The sequence below is a fragment of the Peromyscus eremicus genome, chromosome X, assembly GCF_949786415.1.
Source record: "Peromyscus eremicus chromosome X, PerEre_H2_v1, whole genome shotgun sequence".
NCBI classification, from domain to species: Eukaryota; Metazoa; Chordata; class Mammalia; order Rodentia; family Cricetidae; genus Peromyscus; species Peromyscus eremicus.
Window position 1 is genome coordinate 95,345,161 of NC_081439.1, and position 23,455 is coordinate 95,368,615.

Here is a 23,455-nt window from a genome sequence, read left to right on the forward strand (position 1 = left end):
GGTTTATCTCAAATCCTTATTCAAGTAGTCTTTGAGACTGGATCATCTCAGCTAGCTCTCTCAAAATTGCTCTGAGCACTTTGTAGTTCAAAGCTGATCTGTAGATGATGTTTGTCAGCTTAGTGATGTTATTATTGTCCACGTGGAATTGTTGTTGTTGTGGGGCCCCATCTTCTTCCTGGAGACTTCAGTTGATGTTAGGCCTGACCGTGATTTCCTGCAAAAAACTGATAAGAGACTCGAAAACAAAGACTATATATGCGGCTTTTTAGAATTAGTTAGTACTCTATATGACCATTCATATCTTAACAAAGTTTAAAATGTGTATATATCTATATATATATTAATCTTGTAAATTTTGATATAAATTTCATACTTTAAGAAAAGTTTAAAAATCAGAATAGAATCAAAGAGTTGAGATTAGTAATAGAATAGTCCCTTAATTAATTTGGCTTTTCTCCTGTCCCATAGCAGAAGATGGCTCTTTTCCTCTGGCATGATACAGGGAGTTTGCATTTTCCTTTTAACAACATGCTTGAGTTTAAAGAAGGAGCGAGCCATTCTCCAACTCCAAAGTCAGCTTTAAATTTTAATTGAACTGGGACTATTAGAAGTTAAATAGTGTTAAATCTTTAAAGAAAAGCAGAAACAAACATTTAGGAAGACATAAAATTTTTTAGATAACATACCCATCGCCATTTCACTCTGTTTCTTAAAATAGACGATTTGTCCCTTTTCTTCAGTTGTCTCATTTGTCCAGTGTTCTTCAAATTCCTTAACCTTCATTCTCCTAAAAGACAAAAACAAAAACCTTTCCCCAAGGTTTTTTGGGGATGTTCCTTTTTGGCATGTTACTATCTGATTAAATGAAAAGATATATGTTACTGGTGTAAGTTAGTTTAAATTGGATGTTCATGATAGTTGATGAACTATCACCTCCTCTAATTAAGAGGTCTCTCTTGTTCAAATCAAACCTTTATCAATTTTGATGGTACCCACAGCTTATCTTCTCCTGTAGAAATAAAAGCAAAACCTTGTCCCCAATGTAATACATATCCTGGTTTCCATTCTGAGGTCAGCACATCCTTAAAGTATATAGGTTGATTTAATTCTGTAGTTTTTTCTATTATCCAATGTCTCTCTGCAGCTGTTGTTCCTTTCTCATTGGCATTGAGAAAATTCAAAGTTAATAGAGCATTATGTAGTCTATTTCTGGGGGTTTTTGTTACTCCTTTCTGTTTATTTAGCATATCCTTTAGAGTTCTGTTTGATCTTTCTATAACTGCTTGACCTGTAGGATTATGTGGTATACCTGTAATATGGTTTATATTATAATAAGCAAAAAACTGTTTCATTTTAACAGAGACATATGATGGAGCATTATCAGTTTTGATTTGTGCAGGTATACCCATAATGGCCATAACTTCTAGCAAATGAGTGATTACAGAATCAGCTTTTTCAGAACTCAAAGCAGTTGCCCATTGAAATCCTGAATAAGTATCAATATTGTGGTGTACATATTTCAATTTTCCAAATTCTGCAAAGTGAAACACGTCCATCTGCCAGATTTCATTCCTCTGAGTACCCTTTGGGTTACATCCTGCTGGTAATGGCGTTTGATTGTAGAAGGAACAAGTAGGACATTTCTTTACTATTTCTTTGGCTTGTTGCCAGGTTATGGAAAAATCCTTTTTTAAACCTTTACTATTGACATGATGTTTTTTATGAAATTCTGAGGCCTCCAGCACATTTCCTATCAATAATTTATCAATCTCATCATTGCCTTGTGCTAGAGGGCCTGGCAGACCAGTATGGGATCGGATGTGAGTTATATATAAAGGATGACTCCTTTTTCTGATTGTATCTTGTAATTGAATAAATAATAAAGTTAATTCTGAAGTATCGTGGATAAATTCTGCAGTCTCAATATGTAATACTACTCTTTCAGCATACTGAGAGTCAGTTACTACATTGAGAGGTTCTGAAAAATCCATTAATACCAACAGAATAGCATACAATTCTGATTTTTGAACTGAATTATAAGGACTTTGAACCACTTTACTTAAATTTTCTGATTTGTAACCTGCCTTTCCTTGTTTGTTGGCATCTGTATAAAATGTACGAACTCCAGATATGGGTTTTTTCCTCACAATTCGAGGCAAGATCCAATCAGCTCTCTTTATAAGATCAATTCTATTGCTTTTGGGATATTTGCTGTTAATTTCTCCCAAAAAATTACTACAAGCTTTTTGCCAAGCTTCATTTTCTATCCATAATTTTTCAATATCCTCCTTAGTTAAAGGTACAACAATTTCTGCTGGGTCTATTCCTGCTAACTGACGAAGTCTCAATTTTCCTTTCCAAATCGAGTCAGAGATTTTTTCTACATAAGTTTTTAATTTTTTATTTGGTTTATTTGGTAAAAATATCCATTCTAATATAATATCTTCCCTTTGCATTAATATTCCTGTTGGAGAATGCCTAGAAGGTAAAATAACCAAAATGCAATCCAGCTTTGGATCAATACGATCTACGTGCCCTTCATGTACTTTCTTTTCTACCAAGGCCAATTCTTTCTCAGCTTCAGGTGATAATTCTCTTGGACTGTTCAAGTCCTTATCACCTTCTAAGGTTTTAAACAAATTATTCAGTTCATCATTTTTTACCCCAACAATAGTTCTTAGATGAGAAATGTCTCCAAATAATCTTTGAAAGTCATTAAGAGTCTGTAGTCTATCTCTCCTAATTTGCACCTTTTGAGGTCTAATTTTTTGAAGTTCTATTTTATATCCTAAATAATTAATAGAATCTCCTCTTTGTATCTTTTCAGGGGCAATTTGTAAACCCCAGCAAGGCAAAATTTTCTTTACTTCTTCAAACATTCTTTCTAAAGTATCTGCATTTGAGTCAGCTAATAAAATATCATCCATATAATGATAAATTATAGATTTAGGAAATTTTTTACGTACCACTTCTAATGGCTGTTTTACAAAATATTGGCACAAAGTTGGGCTATTCAACATTCCCTGTGGGAGAACCCTCCATTGAAATCTTTTAACCAGTTGAGAATTATTATAAGTAGGCACTGTGAAAGCAAATCTTTCTCTGTCTTTTTCTTGTAACGGTATTGAAAAGAAAGTCTTTTAAATCAATAACTATGAGAGGCCATCCTTTTGGTAACAGAGTAGGCAAAGGAATTCCAGATTGTAAAGAGCCCATTGGCTGAATTACTTTGTTAATTGCTCTAAGGTCTGTTACCATTCTCCATTTACCAGATTTCTTTTTAACAACAAATACAGGAGAATTCCAAGGGCTGGTTGATTCTTCAATATGATGAGCATTTAACTGTTCTTCCACCAGCTCTTGTAAAGCCTGGAGTTTCTCTGTTGTTAAAGGCCATTGCTGAACCCATACAGGCTTATCTGTTGACCATTTTAAAGGTAGAGCTGTTGGTGTTTTTGGAAAATTATCAGTTGTGCCCTGTTCTTGTATGACGTGGATGGCTGGTGAGCACTCATTAGAATAATATCTTTTAATATTTCTCTCAGAAACATGTACTAATTTATGATTTGTTTCTGAGATTGGAGGGATATTAATCTGAGTATTGCATTGTTGTAACAAATCTCGACCCCACAGGTTCATAGCTATGTTAGCCATATATGGTTTTAATTTTCCTTTCTGTCCTTCTGGACCTATACATTCAAGCCATCTTGCACTTTGTCTCACTCGAGATAATGTCCCAATTCCTAACAGTTGAACGTTTACCTCCTGAAGAGGCCAAGTTGGATGCCAAAATTCTGGTGCAATTATGGTAATGTCAGCACCTGTGTCTACCAGACCAGACAACAAAACACCATTTATTTTTATTGTTAGTTTTGGTCTTTGTTCATTAATAGAAGTTTGCCAAAAAATTTTCTTTATGTTTCTTCCTGAATTCCCTATTTTCTCTGTTTCATCATCTCGACTAACATGATTTATTCCTATAGACATTTGGTTATTTAGTTGCTTTGAGTAGGGGTTTCCTCTACAACTGCAAGAAAGGTTTGAACTGGATTTACTGTGGGGGCCTGCCTGAGGCCCCTCTGGGAGTTTCCCGAAGCTCGAGGCAGAGGATTACCCTGTCTGTCCCTTGTTGATCTACATTTGTTGGTCCAGTGTTTTCCCTTACCACACCTTCTGCATACTCCAGAAGGAAGGGGCATTATGTTGCCAGTGTTCCTTGAGGAAACATTATTTCTAGGAATGACCTGTTTACAGTCCCTTTTCAAATGTCCTTGCTTTCCACATCCAAAACATCTAACATTGCTCAAACCTTTTGAAATTGCTTTTCCTACCCACATATCATCATGGTCATAAGCCTCAACATTAACTGTATCTCTAATCCAATCTTCCAAAGGTGCAGATCTTGCCTTTAACGGCCTGATTATCCTTTGCATGCTGCATTTGCATTCTCAAAGGCCAAAGATTCAATTATTATCTGACTAGCCTCTGAATTCGGGACCATTTTCTGTACTGCTGAAGTCAATCTTTGTAAGAAATCTGTGAAAGATTCTTTTGGGCCCTGTATAACCTTTGTAAAGGACTCAGTTTTTTTTCCTGGTTCTTCAACTCTGTCCCATGCATTCAAACCTGCCGTTCAACATAGAACTAGGGTGTTCTATGGACATCATATAAACTTTGTGTTTCTACTGAAGCATATTGGCCTTCTCCAATAAGCTGATCCTGACAGACTTGTATTCCGCTATCCCTCCATTGTTTTTCTATATTTTTAGCCTCATTATTGAACCACATTTTCCACTGGAGATGTTGTCCAGGTTCAAGAACAGCCTGTGCCAATTCCCGCCAGTCCTTTGGTATAATCCTATTACTAGTTGACCAGTTGTTTAACATTTGCTTTACATATGGGGAGTGCATGCCATAAGATGCTATTGCCTCCTTAAATCTTCATAAGTCTAACATTTTAATTGGAGCCCAAGTATTTTGTTCATTCTCTTCATCAGGTAGCTGCTGTACCGCTACCGGATAAATTAAGGGTGATTATGTGAAAACTGGCTTTCTTTCTGTAACCTTATGATCCAATTTTGAAACAACTTCACTGTTTATTTCTTCTGTCTGAGTTTGAATTTCTCTATAATTCATTTTTACCAGTTTAATAGGTTTTTCTAAGACTGTTATCCTGGCAGTTAAATTGACTATCTTTTTAAATAGTAAAATGAGGATAAGAAAAGTAATAAACTGAATAATTCGATCAATATTAACCTTTTCATATAGTTGTTCCATTGTCAGAGTGCCTAAAATTTCGAACAAAGTCCAATTTTCTTCCAGTGCACACATAAAGCCCATTTTTTTTAATGTAGAGAAAAAATTCTCTTTTAAATAGATATGTTAATTGACTTACCAAGTCTGGGTAGAACAGTAGAATCCCAGGGAATTTCAAAACAGCTTCCTGGTGTTCGAGGTGTGAATCCAGAGAGAGAGAGAAAGAGAGAGAGAGAGAGAAAGAAAGAGTAGCCGCTTGAGCCGAGTCAAGCCTTGGCTTTACGGGTATGGGCCCTATTCGGCAGGGCAGGCCTGAGTTGTTTGTAGCAGTTGCAAGTAGCTCCAGCTGCGGGTCAGTCAGGCCTGGGCCCGAGCTAGGCAGCCGGGCCGCCCAGGCCGGAAACCGGACCTGCCGCCAAGCCAAGCCAAGCGGTTTTTAATGGATTCTTGTCACGTTGGGCGCCAAATGTAGATGCAACCAACCTTCTTATTAAATAAGAAACACAGAACCAATGCAAAGAAGAAAGCCAAGAGGTCAGAGCTAAGAGCTAAAACCTTACCCTTCCTCCTGCAGTGGTCCTACCTCTCCGAACTCACTACCCCTGTGTTAATGTCTTTATATAGTGTTCCTGTTCTGCCTTCTCATTGGTTGTAAACCCAACCACATGACCGCCTCGTCATGGCCTGTCTGTATAGGCCTCCAGGTTTTCCTTGCTTGGTATTGAGATTAAAGGCATGTGTGTCCAATAATGGCTGTGTCCCTGAACACACAGAGACTTACCCAGCTCTGCATACCAAGTGCTGGGATTACAAGTATACACCACCACTGCCCTGCTTTCCTATGGCTTGCTAATAGCTCTGACCCCCGGGCAACTTTATTTATTAACATACAAATAACATTTTAATACAAATAAAATATCACCATACTCTATAGGTCTTCACTCTGAGTCCAGAGAATTCTGCTGGCTTAGAGCTCTATCCTGGCCTCTGTACCCTGTGTATTCACACAGATAACTGGTCTAGGACGAGCTACTCTAAAGAATTTAAACGGAACCAATGCATATGCACATATGCTACAAGTGGAAGCAAAGGCAAGAAAGGGGGAAATAAATAGCATGATGGATAGGACCTACTCAAAGAAACAAATTGCACTGCAATAAAGTCAAATAATGACCAAACACATTGCTAATAATTTTTAAAAGTTCATGGGGAAAATGCATTGACATAAATTGCACACACACACATACACACACACACACACACACACTCAGAACAAAATTAAATTGCTCAAGAAATGTTAAAACAATAGAAAATTTTGAAATGATATCAGAGAGCTCAGGAAAAAATGAAAAGGAGACAGACAAACAGAAACAGATATTAACGAAGATAGCATAAAGGAGAAAAGACATAACTAAGATCATGAGAGGTAGATTGGATTATAGAAAGAGAGAAGGAGAAAGGGGAGATTGGTTGGAGAAAAGCAATATAAAAATGAAAGAAAAATATAAAAGACATAGGAACTTAATGTTGTAAGATAGAAATAGGAGATCCAATACATATTGATTTTCCAGAAAAAGGGACAGGGCAAAATGGAACAAAAATTACTCAAATCTGTGTTAGACAGTTTCCTTAGTTTCAACATGTTTGATTATTTGAACCGAATATCAAATTGGATCAAAGGATATATGATTTATTTGATGTTTTAAAACACTTGATCAAAAAACACATGGCATGCTATGAAAAATGATATTGAACAATAAATTTATGGATTTACAAGGCACAAAAAGATATATATTGAAACCGACCAAAATCATACATGTAGAAGGAGATCATATTAACCTCAAATCTTCATCTAGAAGCACTAATCATGAATGAACAAGGCAATCTTTAAAACACAATATGTTGCAAGTGTTGCTTAAATAGAAAGCCACATATTTTTAGATATACATGAATCCAAAGAATATCCTTCTTTTTCCCCATAAATATATGTATATATTTCCCATTTATTGAAATTGAATCTTTTTCTCACATAATATATCCTGATTAATGTTTCTCCTCCCTCTAATCCTGTCATGATATTTTATTTGTGCTGAAATGTGGTGATATTTTATTTGCATGTTAATAAAGTTTGCCTGGAGATCACAGGAAACAGCAAGCCATTTTAAGTAAACACAAAAGTCAGGCAGTGGTAGCACACGCCCTTAATCCGTTCACTTGGCAGGCAGGGTCTCTGTGTGTTCAAGGTCACGCTAGGGAACAGATACAAGCGTGGTGGCTCACATCTTTAATTCCAGTACCAACCATAGAGACCCTGGAGGTCTGTACACGTAGGTAGTAACAAGCAAGTGAGCTAGCTGGGCTAAGAGTCAATGAGAGGTCAGAAGAGCAGGGCAATAAAAGCCTGGGTAGACAGGAAGTCATGGCATTTTGGAAGCTACAGAGCTGGTGAGGTAAGGTGGTTGGTGGCTCTCACTATTTCTCTGATCTCTGAGGCTTTCACCCCTATATTTGGCTCCCTGTTCTTTTTTAATAAGACCCTTTAGAAATTCGTCTACATAATCCTCCCAGTTTCTTCCCACCTCTTTCTCATTCAATCCACCCACTTTTTGTCTCTCATTAGAAAACAGACATCTAGGGGATAATAATAAAATGAAATATAAAAAACTAAAATAAAACAACTAACACATCAGAATAGGACCAACAAACAAAGGGGAAAGCATCCCCAAAAGAACAAACAGACACAGAAACCTACTTGAGCAGAAGATTATTTGACACATAGACTTGGAGGATAGGAGACTTGACCTCCCAATCCGGTGCTGCTGTAGGGCTGCCTTGCTGCTCTGTAACATTCTGGGATACATCATGAGGACAGAAAGGCCAGGTGAGGGGGCAAGAGCAGGAAGGGAGGAGCGAGGGAAGTTTCCCTATCTGCAGTTCCACATGTCAGCGCCATCACAGTAGCAATCACTTTGAACTCAGGCTTCCTAAGGGACCTTCAGTTTCAGACAAGTACCTCTGTTTTCTTCTCTGAAGTAGTTAAATGTTGAAGGATCCACTGGGAAAGGCCAACTTACAACTACAATCCATTTTTAAGAATCCATACAGTACTGGAGACAGACGATAAAGTGATTAGGATTCATTTTAGGAACATCACCTCTTCAGTGTTTCAGCCCATCTGTGTGTGTTGTCTTTTTTTTTTTCCTTTTTTCATCCTTTATTTTATTGAAACCATTTTTTCATATAATATATCCTGATTAAGATTTCCCCACCCTCTTCTTCTCCCATTTTTCTCCCAACCTCCATCCCATCCTAATCCACTCACTTTCTGTCTCTCATTAAAACGCAATTCCTTCTTAAAGTACGTAAAGAGGACTCATTTAACAAATTAAAGGGATTTATAAATAAGAGCAAATTTCTGATAAGCTTTAGCTCTACTGAAACAAAAGTTTAAAAATAAGATACTTGTGGAAATAATGATGATAAAATACAGTATGTTAGAAAAAGTGGCAATCTAAAATTAGTATCTTCTCAAAATAAAGCCATAAAATTGAAACCAAGTATAACTACATACTTTCTAAGAATTGGTTTTTGTTTATTTATTTGTTTGTTTGTTTTGAGAAAGAACTTAAAGTTGGATGGGTAGGGAAGGGTAGAGGATTTGGAAGGAGTTGTGGGATGGGAAAATCATGATCAAAGTATAAATTTAAATATTGATTTAAAGAATAAAATGTATAACAAGAAAACAAAATGTCAATGCAGAGCCAAGAGAACAGTGGCAAAATGGTTCCCTGGTGTGGTAGCTTGTTTCTCTACTGCTGTGACAAAGCACAGACCAAAACAATTCTGGGAAAGGGTTTATTTGGCTTACAGGTGACAGTCCACTGTGGAAGGAAGTCAAGGCAGGAATTTGAGGACAGAAATCTGGAGGCCGAATCTGAAGCAGAGAATATGAATGAATGTTGCTTGCTAGCTTCTGCTCTGCCTTACTATGCTACCTTTCTTATATAGCCTATGTCCACCTCCCTAAGCAAGGGACCACTCACAGTGGGCTAGACCTTTCCTCTATCAATCAGCAGTCAAGAAGATGTCCCACACACATGCCCAAAGGCTAGCTAATAAAGGCAGTTCTTAAACAAATGTTCCTTCTTCCCAACTTGACAAACAAAACCAAAAATCAGACAGTATATCTGGCATATACAAGCGTCTGGTCTTGAATTCCAGTACTAGGACACAAAAATGAAAAGAAATGGTCATCTTTTTTAAAAAATTGTATCAGTTGCTTGTTAAGACACATAGCAACAGGGACACACAACCATTTCTAATAGAAATGCAAAATAAGAATGCCACTTTAGAAATGGTGTGACAACACCTTACCATGCCAAACATTGACATACTATTCTCCAAAATATTGACCCCCCAACACACACACCTACAAGGATGGAGGTATGCCAAAGGAAGAAAAAAAGTCCCTATGAAATTGCAGCAATATACACAATAAAATGAATATAGACATATTGAATGATAACACAAAATATAGAATAAATATGTATGCATCCACACTGATATAAATAAATGTGAATGCTGCGACTTGGATGTAAGTTGCTTCCGACAAGTTCATATGTTTAAGAACTTGTTTCCCATATAGTACTGCTGTTTGGGAGGCTGTGGAATATTTGGAAGATAGGGTCTCCTAGCTGGTGGATATAGATCACTAGAGGTGGGTTTTGAAGAATAGAGCCTACCCAGATTCTGGTCCCCTTTCTGCTTTCTGATATGTTAAGCCCGGAACACGTCTGTCACATCTTCTCCCACCATACCGTTCTATCTAGTCTTTTCTGTCATGGTCTGAGTGCTGACTCTGAAACCAGGAGCCCCAGAGTGAAATTCAATCAGATGCTTTCTAAGGCAGGGATGGTCTTTGAGGTTTTCTCCTAACATCAAGAGGGGTTTTCTCAGCTGCTTGATGCTCTTGTTTGTAAAGAGGAACTATCCATTGTTTTCACTTTCTACCAGCACTATTGTGACTAATCTTCTCTTGATTGCTTGTCAGCAAGATCTACATTTTAATAGATCCTTGTGTTTGAGTCTTCTCATTCTTGCTTCAGAATAGTTAGTCCCCTTAGGAAGCATTATAGAGCTCTCTGTTCTAACAGCCTAACTCCCAGCATTGGCAGGCATTGTTTATTACTGCTCTGTGGATGGAGGCAGAAGTCTATTATTCTCCCACCTGTACCTTTTAGTGTCAGGACAAAGTCATCCCTAGACTCCCTGGCTCCTCTTTACCTCTCAGTATGAAGTCTTTTTCTTATAAACCAGCTTAGGTAAGGTTTAAGAGGACCATCGTTCTTGGCCAGTTTATGGAGAAAGTTGCCCAGTTGCAATGGGCCAAGCATTCCAACCATCAGCTCCCTTGGACCTCACACTCATTCTCTTCCTGCTCTCTGCAGTTCTCAGAGCCCCCTAATCTCATAGGCCCTCAAGTCCCACCACCAGCCCTAAGCACCGCCTTGTGGTTTTTACAAAGAAACTCTTCCCCAAACTTCCCATCACCCTTACATGGATCCTAGCAAATGATCTAATGATCAACTTACACTTAAAATGTGAACTTTTTATGGTTAACGATCTTGATCTTTGTATAAATATTTTCTGTATAAACAAAAACGAAAAGAATTTATACCAACTTATGGTGCCTTCTATCATTGGTAACAATTATTCTAAACAATGGTATTTGGGTTTACAAGTCAGGTTTAGCAGTTTTTATCCTTTAAAAGATGATCAGCCACAATGAAAGTCACAATTATGGTACCCCTTTTCTCCATTAAGTGACCTCAGTAACTATCATTCTATAACAATTAGATATCAGTACTTTAATACTGAGTATGTACATGAATCCCTGAAGAATGATTTTCAAATGTAAACTGCTGGGTAGGTCTGCAGTAGAGAATTCTAACTTGTTCCCAGGGGAAACTTTACTTAGAATAACACTGCATAAAAATTAATCTAAAGGAGACTTGATCCTTGACTGAAAATTGGAGTCTTTAATTCCATTCGTCTACTACACCAAGGATGCTAAGTTATTTACCTTTGGGATGGACTTTTAAAATATTACTAAATTCAGAAATGATCCCTGACCTGTATGTCCCCTCTTGAAAACCCCTGACCCCCACAAACCATAACACTGACAAAAATGAAGAAACACAAGGCAACAAAAAGCTTAGCAAGTAAAGGAGTTTGCTGTGCTAGCCCCAAAACCACAGTGTAAGCACCAAGTCCCAGGGTGGAAGGACAGAACTGACTCTTGAAAGTTGTCCTTCAACCTCTAACCCTGGTTCCCATACGGTCGTGATACCCCCGATGGGCCAGTCCGTGACACAAGGCCACAATAATCCAGATATACACACACACACACACACACACACACACAAAGACACAGACACACACACACACACACACACACACACACACACACACACACACACAAGGCAGCTTTCAGAGTTCCAGCAGTTTTCTACATGAATCCACCCACCAGGGTGACCAGTACAGCTGCCAGGATGGCCTTGGGTCTTCTGGACCACCCTTCCAGGTCAAGCCGGCCACCCGAAAAGAGGCCTCCCAGGCTGACTCTGGTCCTGCTAGGGCAGTGCCTTGGTGGTGACCCAGAACCCTGAGCACACGGGAAGATTTCAAACCAAGTGAGACGACCACCCACCTCCATGAGAAGCTAGGTCCAGCACGGAAGTCCCACCTGGCAGAAGGCCGCTCCCGGATGGACACAAGGCAAAAGGGCAGGCAGCTGTGTGCACTGGTCAAGACTCCAGGGTCGGGGGCCTGAGTCCCGTGTCCCATGCTCCGATGGTCTAATATTGAGATACGAGAAGAGAAGGGCTTCCTTCCAAAACCTTGGCCTCCATGGTGAAGTGAATTCAGGTGGATGCTGCCCCATATCACCAGAAGCAGGGACCACTGGGGGCCCAGGACTTCCACAACCTCGCCTCAACAGGCAGGCCAGCCAGGGCCCTGAGGTGGAGACAAGGACACATCAAAAGAAGAAATATTGCACTCACCTGCCCTCTTGCCTACCAAACCCTGGGCTCAGGCCCCAACCTTAACCGTCTCCTAGGCAGCACCAGGCAACCATTCTGACCTACTTCCAGCTCTGTCACAATCCCTCTCCCCTGCACAGTCCTCCACCTCCCACCCCTAACCTCCCACCTCCCGACCCTACCCTACACCAACTACCAGGCACCACTCAGGAAACTTCTCTTTCCATTCTCTAACTTCCCCAAGACCCTGTCAGGCATGGAACTCTCTGTATCCTCTATGGACACCCACCTACCTGTGGCAGGGCCTAGGCACACACAGGACTCAGCTCTCTCAACAGATTCAAGTGGACCGAGGACAGGTAACATTAAAGCTGAGGGACAAGAAGCAATTCTCACTCTTAACTCCAGGATGCCTGCAGCACCCACCCACCCTGTCTGTCCTTATGGATGTCCCACAACATTCCAGGTGTCCTACACAAAATTCCCTCCAGGGGCACAGATCCATGGAACAGAAAAAAGTGTCCATAGACAGAGTGGGTCTGCCCACCAGCCTGCATGAAAACCACCCACAAACTGTAGAACACCCAACACCCAACAGGTAGATTCTCATTTGCTCTGGCCTCACTTTCTCTCTCTCCTCCTTCCCCCTCCCATTTCTCTCTCTCTCTCTCTCTCTCTCTCTCTCTCTCTCTCTCTCTCTCTCTCTGTCTGTCTCTTGCTCATATTTCTATCCTCCTCTACCTCCACCTCCATCTCTGTCTTTCTCTATCGATCGCTCCTATGTACAGTCCCATCCCTGGTATCCAGGTTAGCTAGGCCATGTTCAGTTGGGAAACGCTTTGCACTCCCAACAGGAAGTCTTCCTTCAATGAGCAGTGAAAGTCTCCAGAGGTCCTCCTCCAAACTGCTGACATCTTCCATGATGGAGCCTAGAAGAAAATCACTCTCCCTGCCACCTGGAGACAAGCTTGTCTATGGTCTTCCAACTCTCCATCTCTACAAAGCCTCCTGGAGACATTTGGTGAGGCTAAAAGGGGAGCTTCCTGGTGCAGGGAGTGAGGTTGGAGGCCCTGACTTCCTAGACCTGCCTGGCAGGCCACTCCAAAGGACAGTCCTGCCACCTACCCGATGGTTCTGACACAATGCTCTCAGCCACCATGCCCCGGCACACCCCTGAGCCCCAAACCACACACAGGATGCACCACTGAAATCCTTGTGCTCACCACAACTGGAGCTGAAGGATGGAACCTTATAATGCTCCACTACATGCCAACCTGTCCTTCCCTCAACCCTGGCCTGACCACCATAACTCTTACATACTGTGCCTCTCAGGCACTGCTTATGGACAGTCACAGGATTAGGCCACAACAAAACCAGGAACACACAAACACCCAATACACACACACACACACACACACACACACACACACACACACACACAGAGCAGTTCTAGGTCTACAGATAGTGTCCTGTGTTAATATCAGAGCCTTCTTTAAGTGTTCCTCCTGCTGAAATGATGTCTGGACAGGGCAGTGCAGGACAATGGGCTTTTTGAACTTGACCCTGGGAGTTCTCCCTGGGTTTAAGGCAAAGGGAGCTAGGCAGGAGAACACAAGAAGGAGTATGCGGCCTGCATGTATCCTGCATGACACAGAGGAGGCTTGTCAGGGGAGGCAGGGACCATGAAACCTGGCCACCATGGTACCTAAGTTCTGCCTGACCTCTTTGTGAGCACCCCTGAGTCCAAACCCTGGTCTGGATGCTTCTACTGGGATTCCCCTTGAGCCACCACACTGCCTTGAGCTCCTGGATCACTGGGTACACACAACCAGCTTGCATAGGATGATAATGGGGGGCGGGGGAGGGACCTCGCAGACCACTTGTAGGATTCTGGGGTTTTGCTTTGGAGCAGGAACCTTTTCTGACAGGTTGCAGTCCCTGAATTCCACCTGTAGCACAGCTCAAGGGCAAACCCTGTCAAAGGAACAAAAGGCAATCCAGAGAGAAGGCCTGGCAGCCAGAAAGGAGAGGGGCTTTCAGGAGAAGTTAAATGGATGACAGACATTTGGCCACAGTGGCTATCACCAGACCTGAGACCCTGAGCACCTCCCAGAGATGCTGGGCAGAGTTTGTGTGGTTTCTCAAAGTGAGCTGTGGATACTGCTACGGAGGCTCAGACAAAAAATGGGCAGTCCTGCGTGGCCTGGTGTACCACGGTAAGGGCAGGCAGGCCGGCACACAGGATGTTTCCCCCAAACGACCATGATGCAGCCCAGGCTGCACAATCCCCTGCGGAGAGGTCCTCTGCTGCTGCCAGACATGGCGGCCCCAGGACCTGGGAGGCTGTGCTCTTGCCACCTGCAAGCCAAGTCTCGTGGCCCCCGCCCGGAGCTGGTCACCTGGACCCTGCTTCCTCCTCCAGCTCTCCTGGGTCAAGGAGCGGGCAGGAGAACCTCTTTGGTGCTGGGAGACCCAGGCGGGAGCCCTTCCCTAGCCAGCCCGCCTCCATTTCCAGGGAAGCACAGGGACTTGGTGGCGGAATCGGCAAACTGAATCCGCGTGATGGCAGCAGTGCACCAAGAATGCCAAGGGTCAAGGACGACAGGTGTTCTCCCTCTGCCCTTCGCTAAGCAAAAAAAAAAAAAAAAAAAAAAAAAAAAAAAAAAAAAAAAAAATTAAAAATTAAAAAAAGCCAGAGATCTCCTCCCAAGCTCCAAGACGGAGGCCAACCATGTAGGCCGGGACTGGACAGACATGAGGCTCTAGTGCTGCTGCTCGGGACCCCAGGTTGATCAGCAAGTGGGGGTGCGTGGGGCAGACTGCGATTACAAACCTCAACAGGTTCCTCCATGCCCTACACTGCCCTGAGACACTCGGCTTTGGGCGCTTACCAGCCCAGAAGGCCCCGCCTGAGAGTATCATGTGGTACCTGGAGAGGGGCCAGGTGGTGGAGGGTGTGATGGAGGGAGCCAAGTGGGGAGTGTGTGGATGTGGGCATAGAAGCTCTTGAGAGCCCGCACCAGACCCTAAGGGAATCCTCCACAAACCACATGCCAATCTGGACTATAGGGGAGGAGCCTCAGAAACATACTCATGGATTTGTGGACCAAGGGCTGAGCGTCGCCCCCTAGCTGCCAAACCAGGGTCTTCTCAGAGCTGCATCCCTTCCCTTGCCCCGCTAGAACGCCAAACACACACACACACACACACACACACACACACACAGACACACACACACACACACACACACACACACACACACACACACACAAACACACAGAGTAGCTTTCAGAGATCCAGCCGCTGTCTACATGATTCCACCCACCAGGGTGACCAGTACAGCTGCCAGGATGGCCTTGGGTCTGCTGACCCAAGCTTCCAGGTCAAGGCTCCAGCCAAGAGGGGCCTCTCAGGCTGACCCTGTTCCTTCTGGGGGCAGTGGGGTGGTGATGTCCCAGAACCCAGAGCACAGGAGAAGGTGTCACACCAAGGGAGACGACCAGCCAACTCCATGAGACGCTAGGTCCAGCACGGAAGTCCCACCTGGCAGAAGGCCGCTCCCGGATGGACACAAGGCAAAAGGGCAGGCAGCTGTGTGCACTGGTCAAGACTCCAGGGTCGGGGGCCTGAGTCCCGTGTCCCATGCTCCGATGGTCTGATATTGAGATATGAGAAGAGAAGGGCTTCCTTCCAAAACCTTGGCCTCCATGGTGAAGTGAATTCAGGTGGATGCTGCCCCATATCACCAGAAGCAGGGACCACTGGGGGCCCAGGACTTCCACAACCTCGCCTCAACAGGCAGGCCAGCCAGGGCCCTGAGGTGGAGACAAGGACACATCAAAAGAAGAAATATTGCACTCACCTGCCCTCTTGCCTACCAAACCCTGGGCTCAGGCCCCCACCTTAACCGTCTCCTAGGCAGCACCAGGCAACCATTCTGACCTACCTCCAGCTCTGTCACAATCCCTCTCCCCTGCACAGTCCTCCACCTCCCACCCCTAACCTCCCACCTTCCGACCCTACCCTACACCAACTACCAGGCACCACTCAGGAAACTTCTCTTTCCATTCTCTAACTTCCCCAAGACCCTGTCAGGCATGGAACTCTCTGTATCCTCTATGGACACCCACCTACCTGTGGCAGGGCCTAGGCACACACAGGACTCAGCTCTCTCAACACATTCAAGTGGACCGAGGACAGGTAACATTAAAGCTGAGGGACAAGAAGCAATTCTCACTCTTAACTCCAGGATGCCTGCAGCACCCACCCACCCTGTCTGTCCTTATGGATGTCCCACAACATTCCAGGTGTCCTACACAAAATTCCCTCCAGGGGCACAGATCAATGGAACAGAAAAAAGTGTCCATAGACAGAGTGGGTCTGCCCACCAGCCTGCATGAAAACCACCCACAAACTATAGAACATCCAACACCCAACAGGTAGATTCTCATTTGCTCTGGCCTCACTTTCTCTCTCTCCTCCTTCCCCCTCCCATTTCTCTCTCTCTCTCTCTCTCTCTCTCTCTCTCTCTCTCTCTCTCTCTCTCTCTGTCTCTCTGTCTCTCTGTCTGTTTCTTGCTCATATTTCTATCCTCCTCTACCTCCACCTCCATCTCTGTCTTTCTCTATCGATCGCTCCTATGTACAGTCCCATCCCTGGTATCCAGGTTAGCTAGGCCATGTTCAGTTGGGAAACGCTTTGCACTCCCAACAGGAAGTCTTCCTTCAATGAGCAGTGAAAGTCTCCAGAGGTCCTCCTCCAAACTGCTGACATCTTCCATGATGGAGCCTAGAAGAAAATCACTCTCCCTGCCACCTGGAGACAAGCTTGTCTATGGTCTTCCAACTCTCCATCTCTACAAAGCCTCCTGGAGACATTTGGTGAGGCTAAAAGGGGAGCTTCCTGGTGCAGGGAGTGAGGTTGGAGGCCCTGACTTCCTAGACCTGCCTGGCAGGCCACTCCAAAGGACAGTCCTGCCACCTACCCGATGGTTCTGACACAATGCTCTCAGCCACCATGCCCCGGCACACCCCTGAGCCCCAAACCACACACAGGATGCACCACTGAAATCCTTGTGCTCACCACAACTGGAGCTGAAGGATGGAACCTTATAATGCTCCACTACATGCCAACCTGTCCTTCCCTCAACCCTGGCCTGACCACCATAACTCTTACATACTGTGCCTCTCAGGCACTGCTTATGGACACTCACAGGATTAGGCCACAACAAAACCAGGAAAACACAAACACCCAATACACACACACACACACACACACACACACACACACACACACACACAGAGCAGTTCTAGGTCTACAGATAGTGTCCTGTGTTAATATCAGAGCCTTCTTTAAGTGTTCCTCCTGCTGAAATGATGTCTGGACAGGGCAGTGCAGGACAACGGGCTTTTTGAACTTGACCCTGGGAGTTCTCCCTGGGTTTAAGGCAAAGGGAGCTAGGCAGGAGAACACAAGAAGGAGTATGCGGCCTGCATGTATCCTGCATGACACAGAGGAGGCTTGTCAGGGGAGGCAGGGACCATGAAACCTGGCCACCATGGTACCTAAGTTCTGCCTGACCTCTTTGTGAGCACCCCTGAGTCCAAACCCTGGTCTGGATGCTTCTACTGGGATTCCCCTTGAGCCACCACACTGCCTTGAGCTCCTGGATCACTGGGTACACACAACCAGCTTGCATAGGATGATAATGGGGGGCGGGGGAGGGACCTCGCAGACCACTTGTAGGATTCTGGGGTTTTGCTTTGGAGCAGGAACCTTTTCTGACAGGTTGCAGTCCCTGAATTCCACCTGTAGCACAGCTCAAGGGCAAACCCTGTCAAAGGAACAAAAGGCAATCCAGAGAGAAGGCCTGGCAGCCAGAAAGGAGAGGGGCTTTCAGGAGAAGTTAAATGGATGACAGACATTTGGCCACAGTGGCTACCAACAGACCTGAGACCCTGAGCACCTCCCAGAGATGCTGGGCAGAGTTTGTGTGGTTTCTCAAAGTGAGCTGTGGATACTGCTAGGGAGGCTCAGACAAAAAATGGGCAGTCCTGCGTGGCCTGGTGTACCACGGTAAGGGCAGGCAGGCCGGCACACAGGATGTTTCCCCCAAACGACCATGATGCAGCCCAGGCTGCACAATCCCCTGCGGAGAGGTCCTCTGCTGCTGCCAGACATGGCGGCCCCAGGACCTGGGAGGCTGTGCTCTTGCCACCTGCAAGCCAAGTCTCGTGGCCCCCGCCCGGAGCTGGTCACCTGGACCCTGCTTCCTCCTCCAGCTCTCCTGGGTCAAGGAGCGGGCAGGAGAACCTCTTTGGTGCTGGGAGACCCAGGCGGGAGCCCTTCCCTAGCCAGCCCGCCTCCATTTCCAGGGAAGCACAGGGACTTGGTGGCGGAATCGGCAAACTGAATCCGCGTGATGGCAGCAGTGCACCAAGAATGCCAAGGGTCAAGGACGACAGGTGTTCTCACTCTGCCCTTCGCTAAGCAAAAAAAAAAAAAAAAAAAAAAAATTAAAAATTAAAAAAAGCCAGAGATCTCCTCCCAAGCTCCAAGACGGAGGCCAACCATGTAGGCCGGGACTGGACAGACATGAGGCTCTAGTGCTGCTGCTCGGGACCCCAGGTTGATCAGCAAGTGGGGGTGCGTGGGGCAGACTGCGATTACAAACCTCAACAGGTTCCTCCATGCCCTACACTGCCCTGAGACACTCGGCTTTGGGCGCTTACCAGCCCAGAAGGCCCCGCCTGAGAGTATCATGTGGTACCTGGAGAGGGGCCAGGTGGTGGAGGGTGTGATGGAGGGAGCCAAGTGGGGAGTGTGTGGATGTGGGCATAGAAGCTCTTGAGAGCCCGCACCAGACCCTAAGGGAATCCTCCACAAACCACATGCCAATCTGGACTATAGGGGAGGAGCCTCAGAAACATACTCATGGATTTGTGGACCAAGGGCTGAGCGTCGCCCCCTAGCTGCCAAACCAGGGTCTTCTCAGAGCTGCATCCCTTCCCTTGCCCCGCTAGAACCCCAAACACACACACACACACACACACACACACACACACACACACACACACACAGACACACACACACACACACACACACACACACACACACACACACACACACAAACACACAGAGTAGCTTTCAGAGATCCAGCCGCTGTCTACATGATTCCACCCACCAGGGTGACCAGTACAACTGCCAGGATGGCCTTGGGTCTGCTGACCCAAGCTTCCAGGTCAAGGCTCCAGCCAAGAGGGGCCTCCCAGGCTGACCCTGTTCCTTCTGGGGGCAGCAGAAGGTGTCACACCAAGGGAGACGACCAGCCAACTCCATGAGACGCTAGGTCCAGCACGGAAGTCCCACCTGGCAGAAGGCTGCTCCCGGATGGACACAAGGCAAAAGGGCAGGCAGCTGTGTGCACTGGTCAAGACTCCAGGGTCGGGGGCCTGAGTCCCGTGTCCCATGCTCCGATGGTCTGATATTGAGATATGAGAAGAGAAGGGCTTCCTTCCAAAACCTTGGCCTCCATGGTGAAGTGAATTCAGGTGGATGCTGCCCCATACCACCAGAAGCAGGGACCACTGGGGGCCCGGGACTTCCACAACCTCGTCTCAACAGGCAGGCCAGCCAGGGCCCTGAGGTGGAGACAAGGACACATCAAAAGAAGAAATATTGCACTCACCTGCCCTCTTGCCTACCAAACCCTGGGCTCAGGCCCCCACCTTAACCGTCTCCTAGGCAGCACCAGGCAACCATTCTGACCTACTTCCAGCTCTGTCACAATCCCTCTCCCCTGCACAGTTCTCCACCTCCCACCCCTAATCTCCCACCTCCCTACCCTACCCTACACCAACTACCAGGCACCACTCAGGAAACTTCTCTTTCCGTTCTCTAACTTCCCCAAGACCCTGTCAGGCATGGAACTCTCTGTATCCTCTATGGACACCCACCTACCTGTGGCAGGGCCTAGGCACACACAGGACTCAGCTCTCTCAACAGATTCTGTTGCTGGAGAATTTCTCTCCAGCGCCCGCCACCAAGTCCCGCCAGTCCCAGAGCCCACTTATAAAATAAACACACAGACTCTTACATTATTTAAACTGCTTGGCCATTAGCTCAGGCCTGTCACTGTCTAGCTCTTACTCTTATATTTAGCCCATTTCTATTAATCTTTACTTTGCCACATGGCTCATGGCTTACTGGTACCTTACATCTTCCTTCTCCTGGCGGCGGCTCCAGGCAGTCTCTCTCTCCGCCTTCCACTTCCCAGAATTCTTTTCCTTGTCCCGCCTATACTTCCTGCCTAGCCAATGGCCAATCAGTGATTTATTTACTGACCAATCAGCAACACACTTGACATACAGACCATCCCACAGCACTTCCCCTTTTCTTTTCTTAAAAAGGAAGGTTTTAACTTTAACATAGTAAAATTACATATAACAAAACAATTATCAAGCAAGAATTACAGTTACAATATTAAAGAAGAGATCCTATCTATCTTCTATTTGTAAGTTTAAGGTTTTATATCTAACTTATCTTTTATTATAACTAAGGAAAATTGTAAGTATCTAGTCTTTAACCACATCAAAGGCCTCAGAAGGATATACTACTACCTGAGAAATGGAGAAGGATATAAGCAACTTTTAGGAGTCTTGTAGGGTAGATAGAGACAGCTGGCAGCCTGGACAGTCATTCAAAGTTCTCTTGTAAATTTGGGGCATCTGTCTTCAGCCCACAGGCCTAGAGTCTCTTATTCACTTTTTTCTGTGTCCTGTAGAATGTCTGGCAGTTTTCTCTGCAAAGCAGGAACCTGAAGGACCATTTTGTCAAGCAAAGTTCAATGGTCACCTTTGTATGGGTCCTGCATGTCCAGTTAATCAGGCAGTCCAGGCAAGAACAGTTTCTTGCCCAAATGGCTATTTTTGTCAAGGTGAAGATAAACTCCATATGGAGTGTCTTCGATGCCCATCCTCCTCTCTGAAGTAAATCGGTGCTGTCAGGAGCAGACATGTCTCACTGTCCAGAAAGTCTAAATTTTTAAAACATTTTAAATGCCGTATTCTGTAGGTCTTTGAAGTGTTTGAAGACTATATATCTATCTGAAATATAACTATGTATACCTAGAAGACTTAACTAACATGGCTACAAATATGATTATCATAGATGACTAATTATTAATCTATTTTTTAATTATCTATTATAATTTTAAATGAGTTATATAAACATAATACCTCAAACAAGAATAGAATTATATATATAGTATAACAAAATTAAGTTTAAACTTGTATCAATAAACTAAAATCTATAGCGATGTAAAATATTTTAAACAAGTTGTTACTCTTTCAAAGTAGGTTCATTAATCTACCCTTTCATCCTATCATATCTAAACTATCCCCCTTTTTGTTTTAGAAAGAGATTGTATTTATAATCAACCTGATTTAAATAAAAATATTGTTTTTTCTCTGTCCCACACCAGAGGGCTCTTCTGATTTGGGACACAAGAATTTCTTAACCATTTTTTTTTTTGAGCAATATGTCTGGGTTTAGAGGGGGAGTGAGCCAATTCCATCTCTAAAGCCAGCTTGGTATATTTGGGAATTTGGGCGTAGCTTCTATTACTACTTCCTGCTGGAGGGGGGCGCTGTATCTTCTGGAGACAGAAAGAAAATTTTAGGATCATGGAGTAGTCCGTGAGGCTGTATCGTCTGAGCCAGTTGACTTGAAACCATTCTGGATGTTGAATCATCTGGGCCATGGTGTCATTGGAGACCTTTCAGGGGGTCTTGGCTGGTCAAACCTGATGTATCTTAATCTGGAACAAATCCATAGTCTCTGGCTTTCTGTGGAAACAAGAGCAGAGACTCTTTTCCAAAGCAACATATCCTTATATCCAAATTTTGAAGTCAAGGTACCTTTAAAATATACATTTTGGCATAACTCAACAGCTTTTACAATCAAATGTTTTTCTGCAGTTACGAATATCAAAGAGAACATAATCCAGATTCTCTGTGTGGTAGTCATCTTTACGTGGCTTATTTTTTTATATTAGCTTGAGCCTATTCCTTTTAAACTGCAGCCTTCTAAGCCTGAAATGGCGCAGTGGCTGCTGGCTCCGCCCACTTCAGCTTCCCAACATGGCGGTGGTCCGCTTTCCGCCAGCTCTGGGAGCCATAACTCTCAGAAATAGTGGGACTACACTTTTACCAAAGTAGCGTGTAGCCCAGAAACTTCTTTTTTTTTTTGTTTTGTACTAGCAAAGGCTAAATCCACCACATAGCTTAATGTGTTACTTGCAGAGGCCTCATTCCTACCATATTGCAGGTCGAGAGTGCACACTAGGAACCCGCCAGTAGCTCAAACTGGCAGCTGCCGCTCATTTGAGAGAGACAATTAGGAAGCTGTTTTTAGTTCCGTTTTAGAATCTTTTTTCTAAGTATTTAGGTGGAAACTCTTGCCACCACGTTGGACGCCATTTGTTGCTGGAGAATTTCTCGCCAGCTCCCGCCACCAAGTCCCGCCAGTCCCAGAGCCCACTTATAAAATAAACACACAGACTCTTACATTATTTAAACTGCTTGGCCATTAGCTCAGGCCTGTCACTGTCTAGCTCTTACTCTTATATTTAGCCCATTTCTATTAATCTTTACTTTGCCACATGGCTCATGGCTTACTGGTACCTTACATCTTCCTTCTCCTGGCGGCGGCTCCAGGCAGTCTCTCTCTCCACCTTCCACTTCCCAGAATTCTTTTCCTTGTCCCGCCTATAATTCCTGCCTAGCCAATGGCCAATCAGTGATTTATTTACTGACCAATCAGCAACACACTTGACATACAGACCATCCCACAGCAGATTCAAGTGGACCGAGGACAGGTAACATCAAAGCTGAGGGACAAGAAGCAATTCTCACTCTTAACTCCAGGATGCCTGCAGCACCCACCCACCCTGTCTGTCCTTATGGATGTCCCACAACATTCCAGGTGTCCTACACAAAATTCCCTCCAGGGGCACAGATCAATGGAACAGAAAAAAGTGTCCATAGACAGAGTGGGTCTGCCCACCAGCCTGCATGAAAACCACCCACAAACTATAGAACATCCAACACCCAACAGGTAGATTCTCATTTGCTCTGGCCTCACTTTCTCTCTCT

General features: G+C 44.4%; 1 protein-coding gene across 1 annotated transcript in view; it reads right to left on the reverse strand.

Moving 5' to 3' along the window:
- LOC131899545 (periphilin-1-like) overlaps positions 1-19,852 on the reverse strand; it is a 31,092-nt gene extending 11,240 nt beyond the window's left edge. The window contains 1 exon segment of the mRNA XM_059251035.1: positions 19,671-19,852. The gene's annotated coding sequence lies outside the window, so the exon portion shown is untranslated.
- Between the last annotated feature and the right edge of the window lie 3,603 nt (positions 19,853-23,455).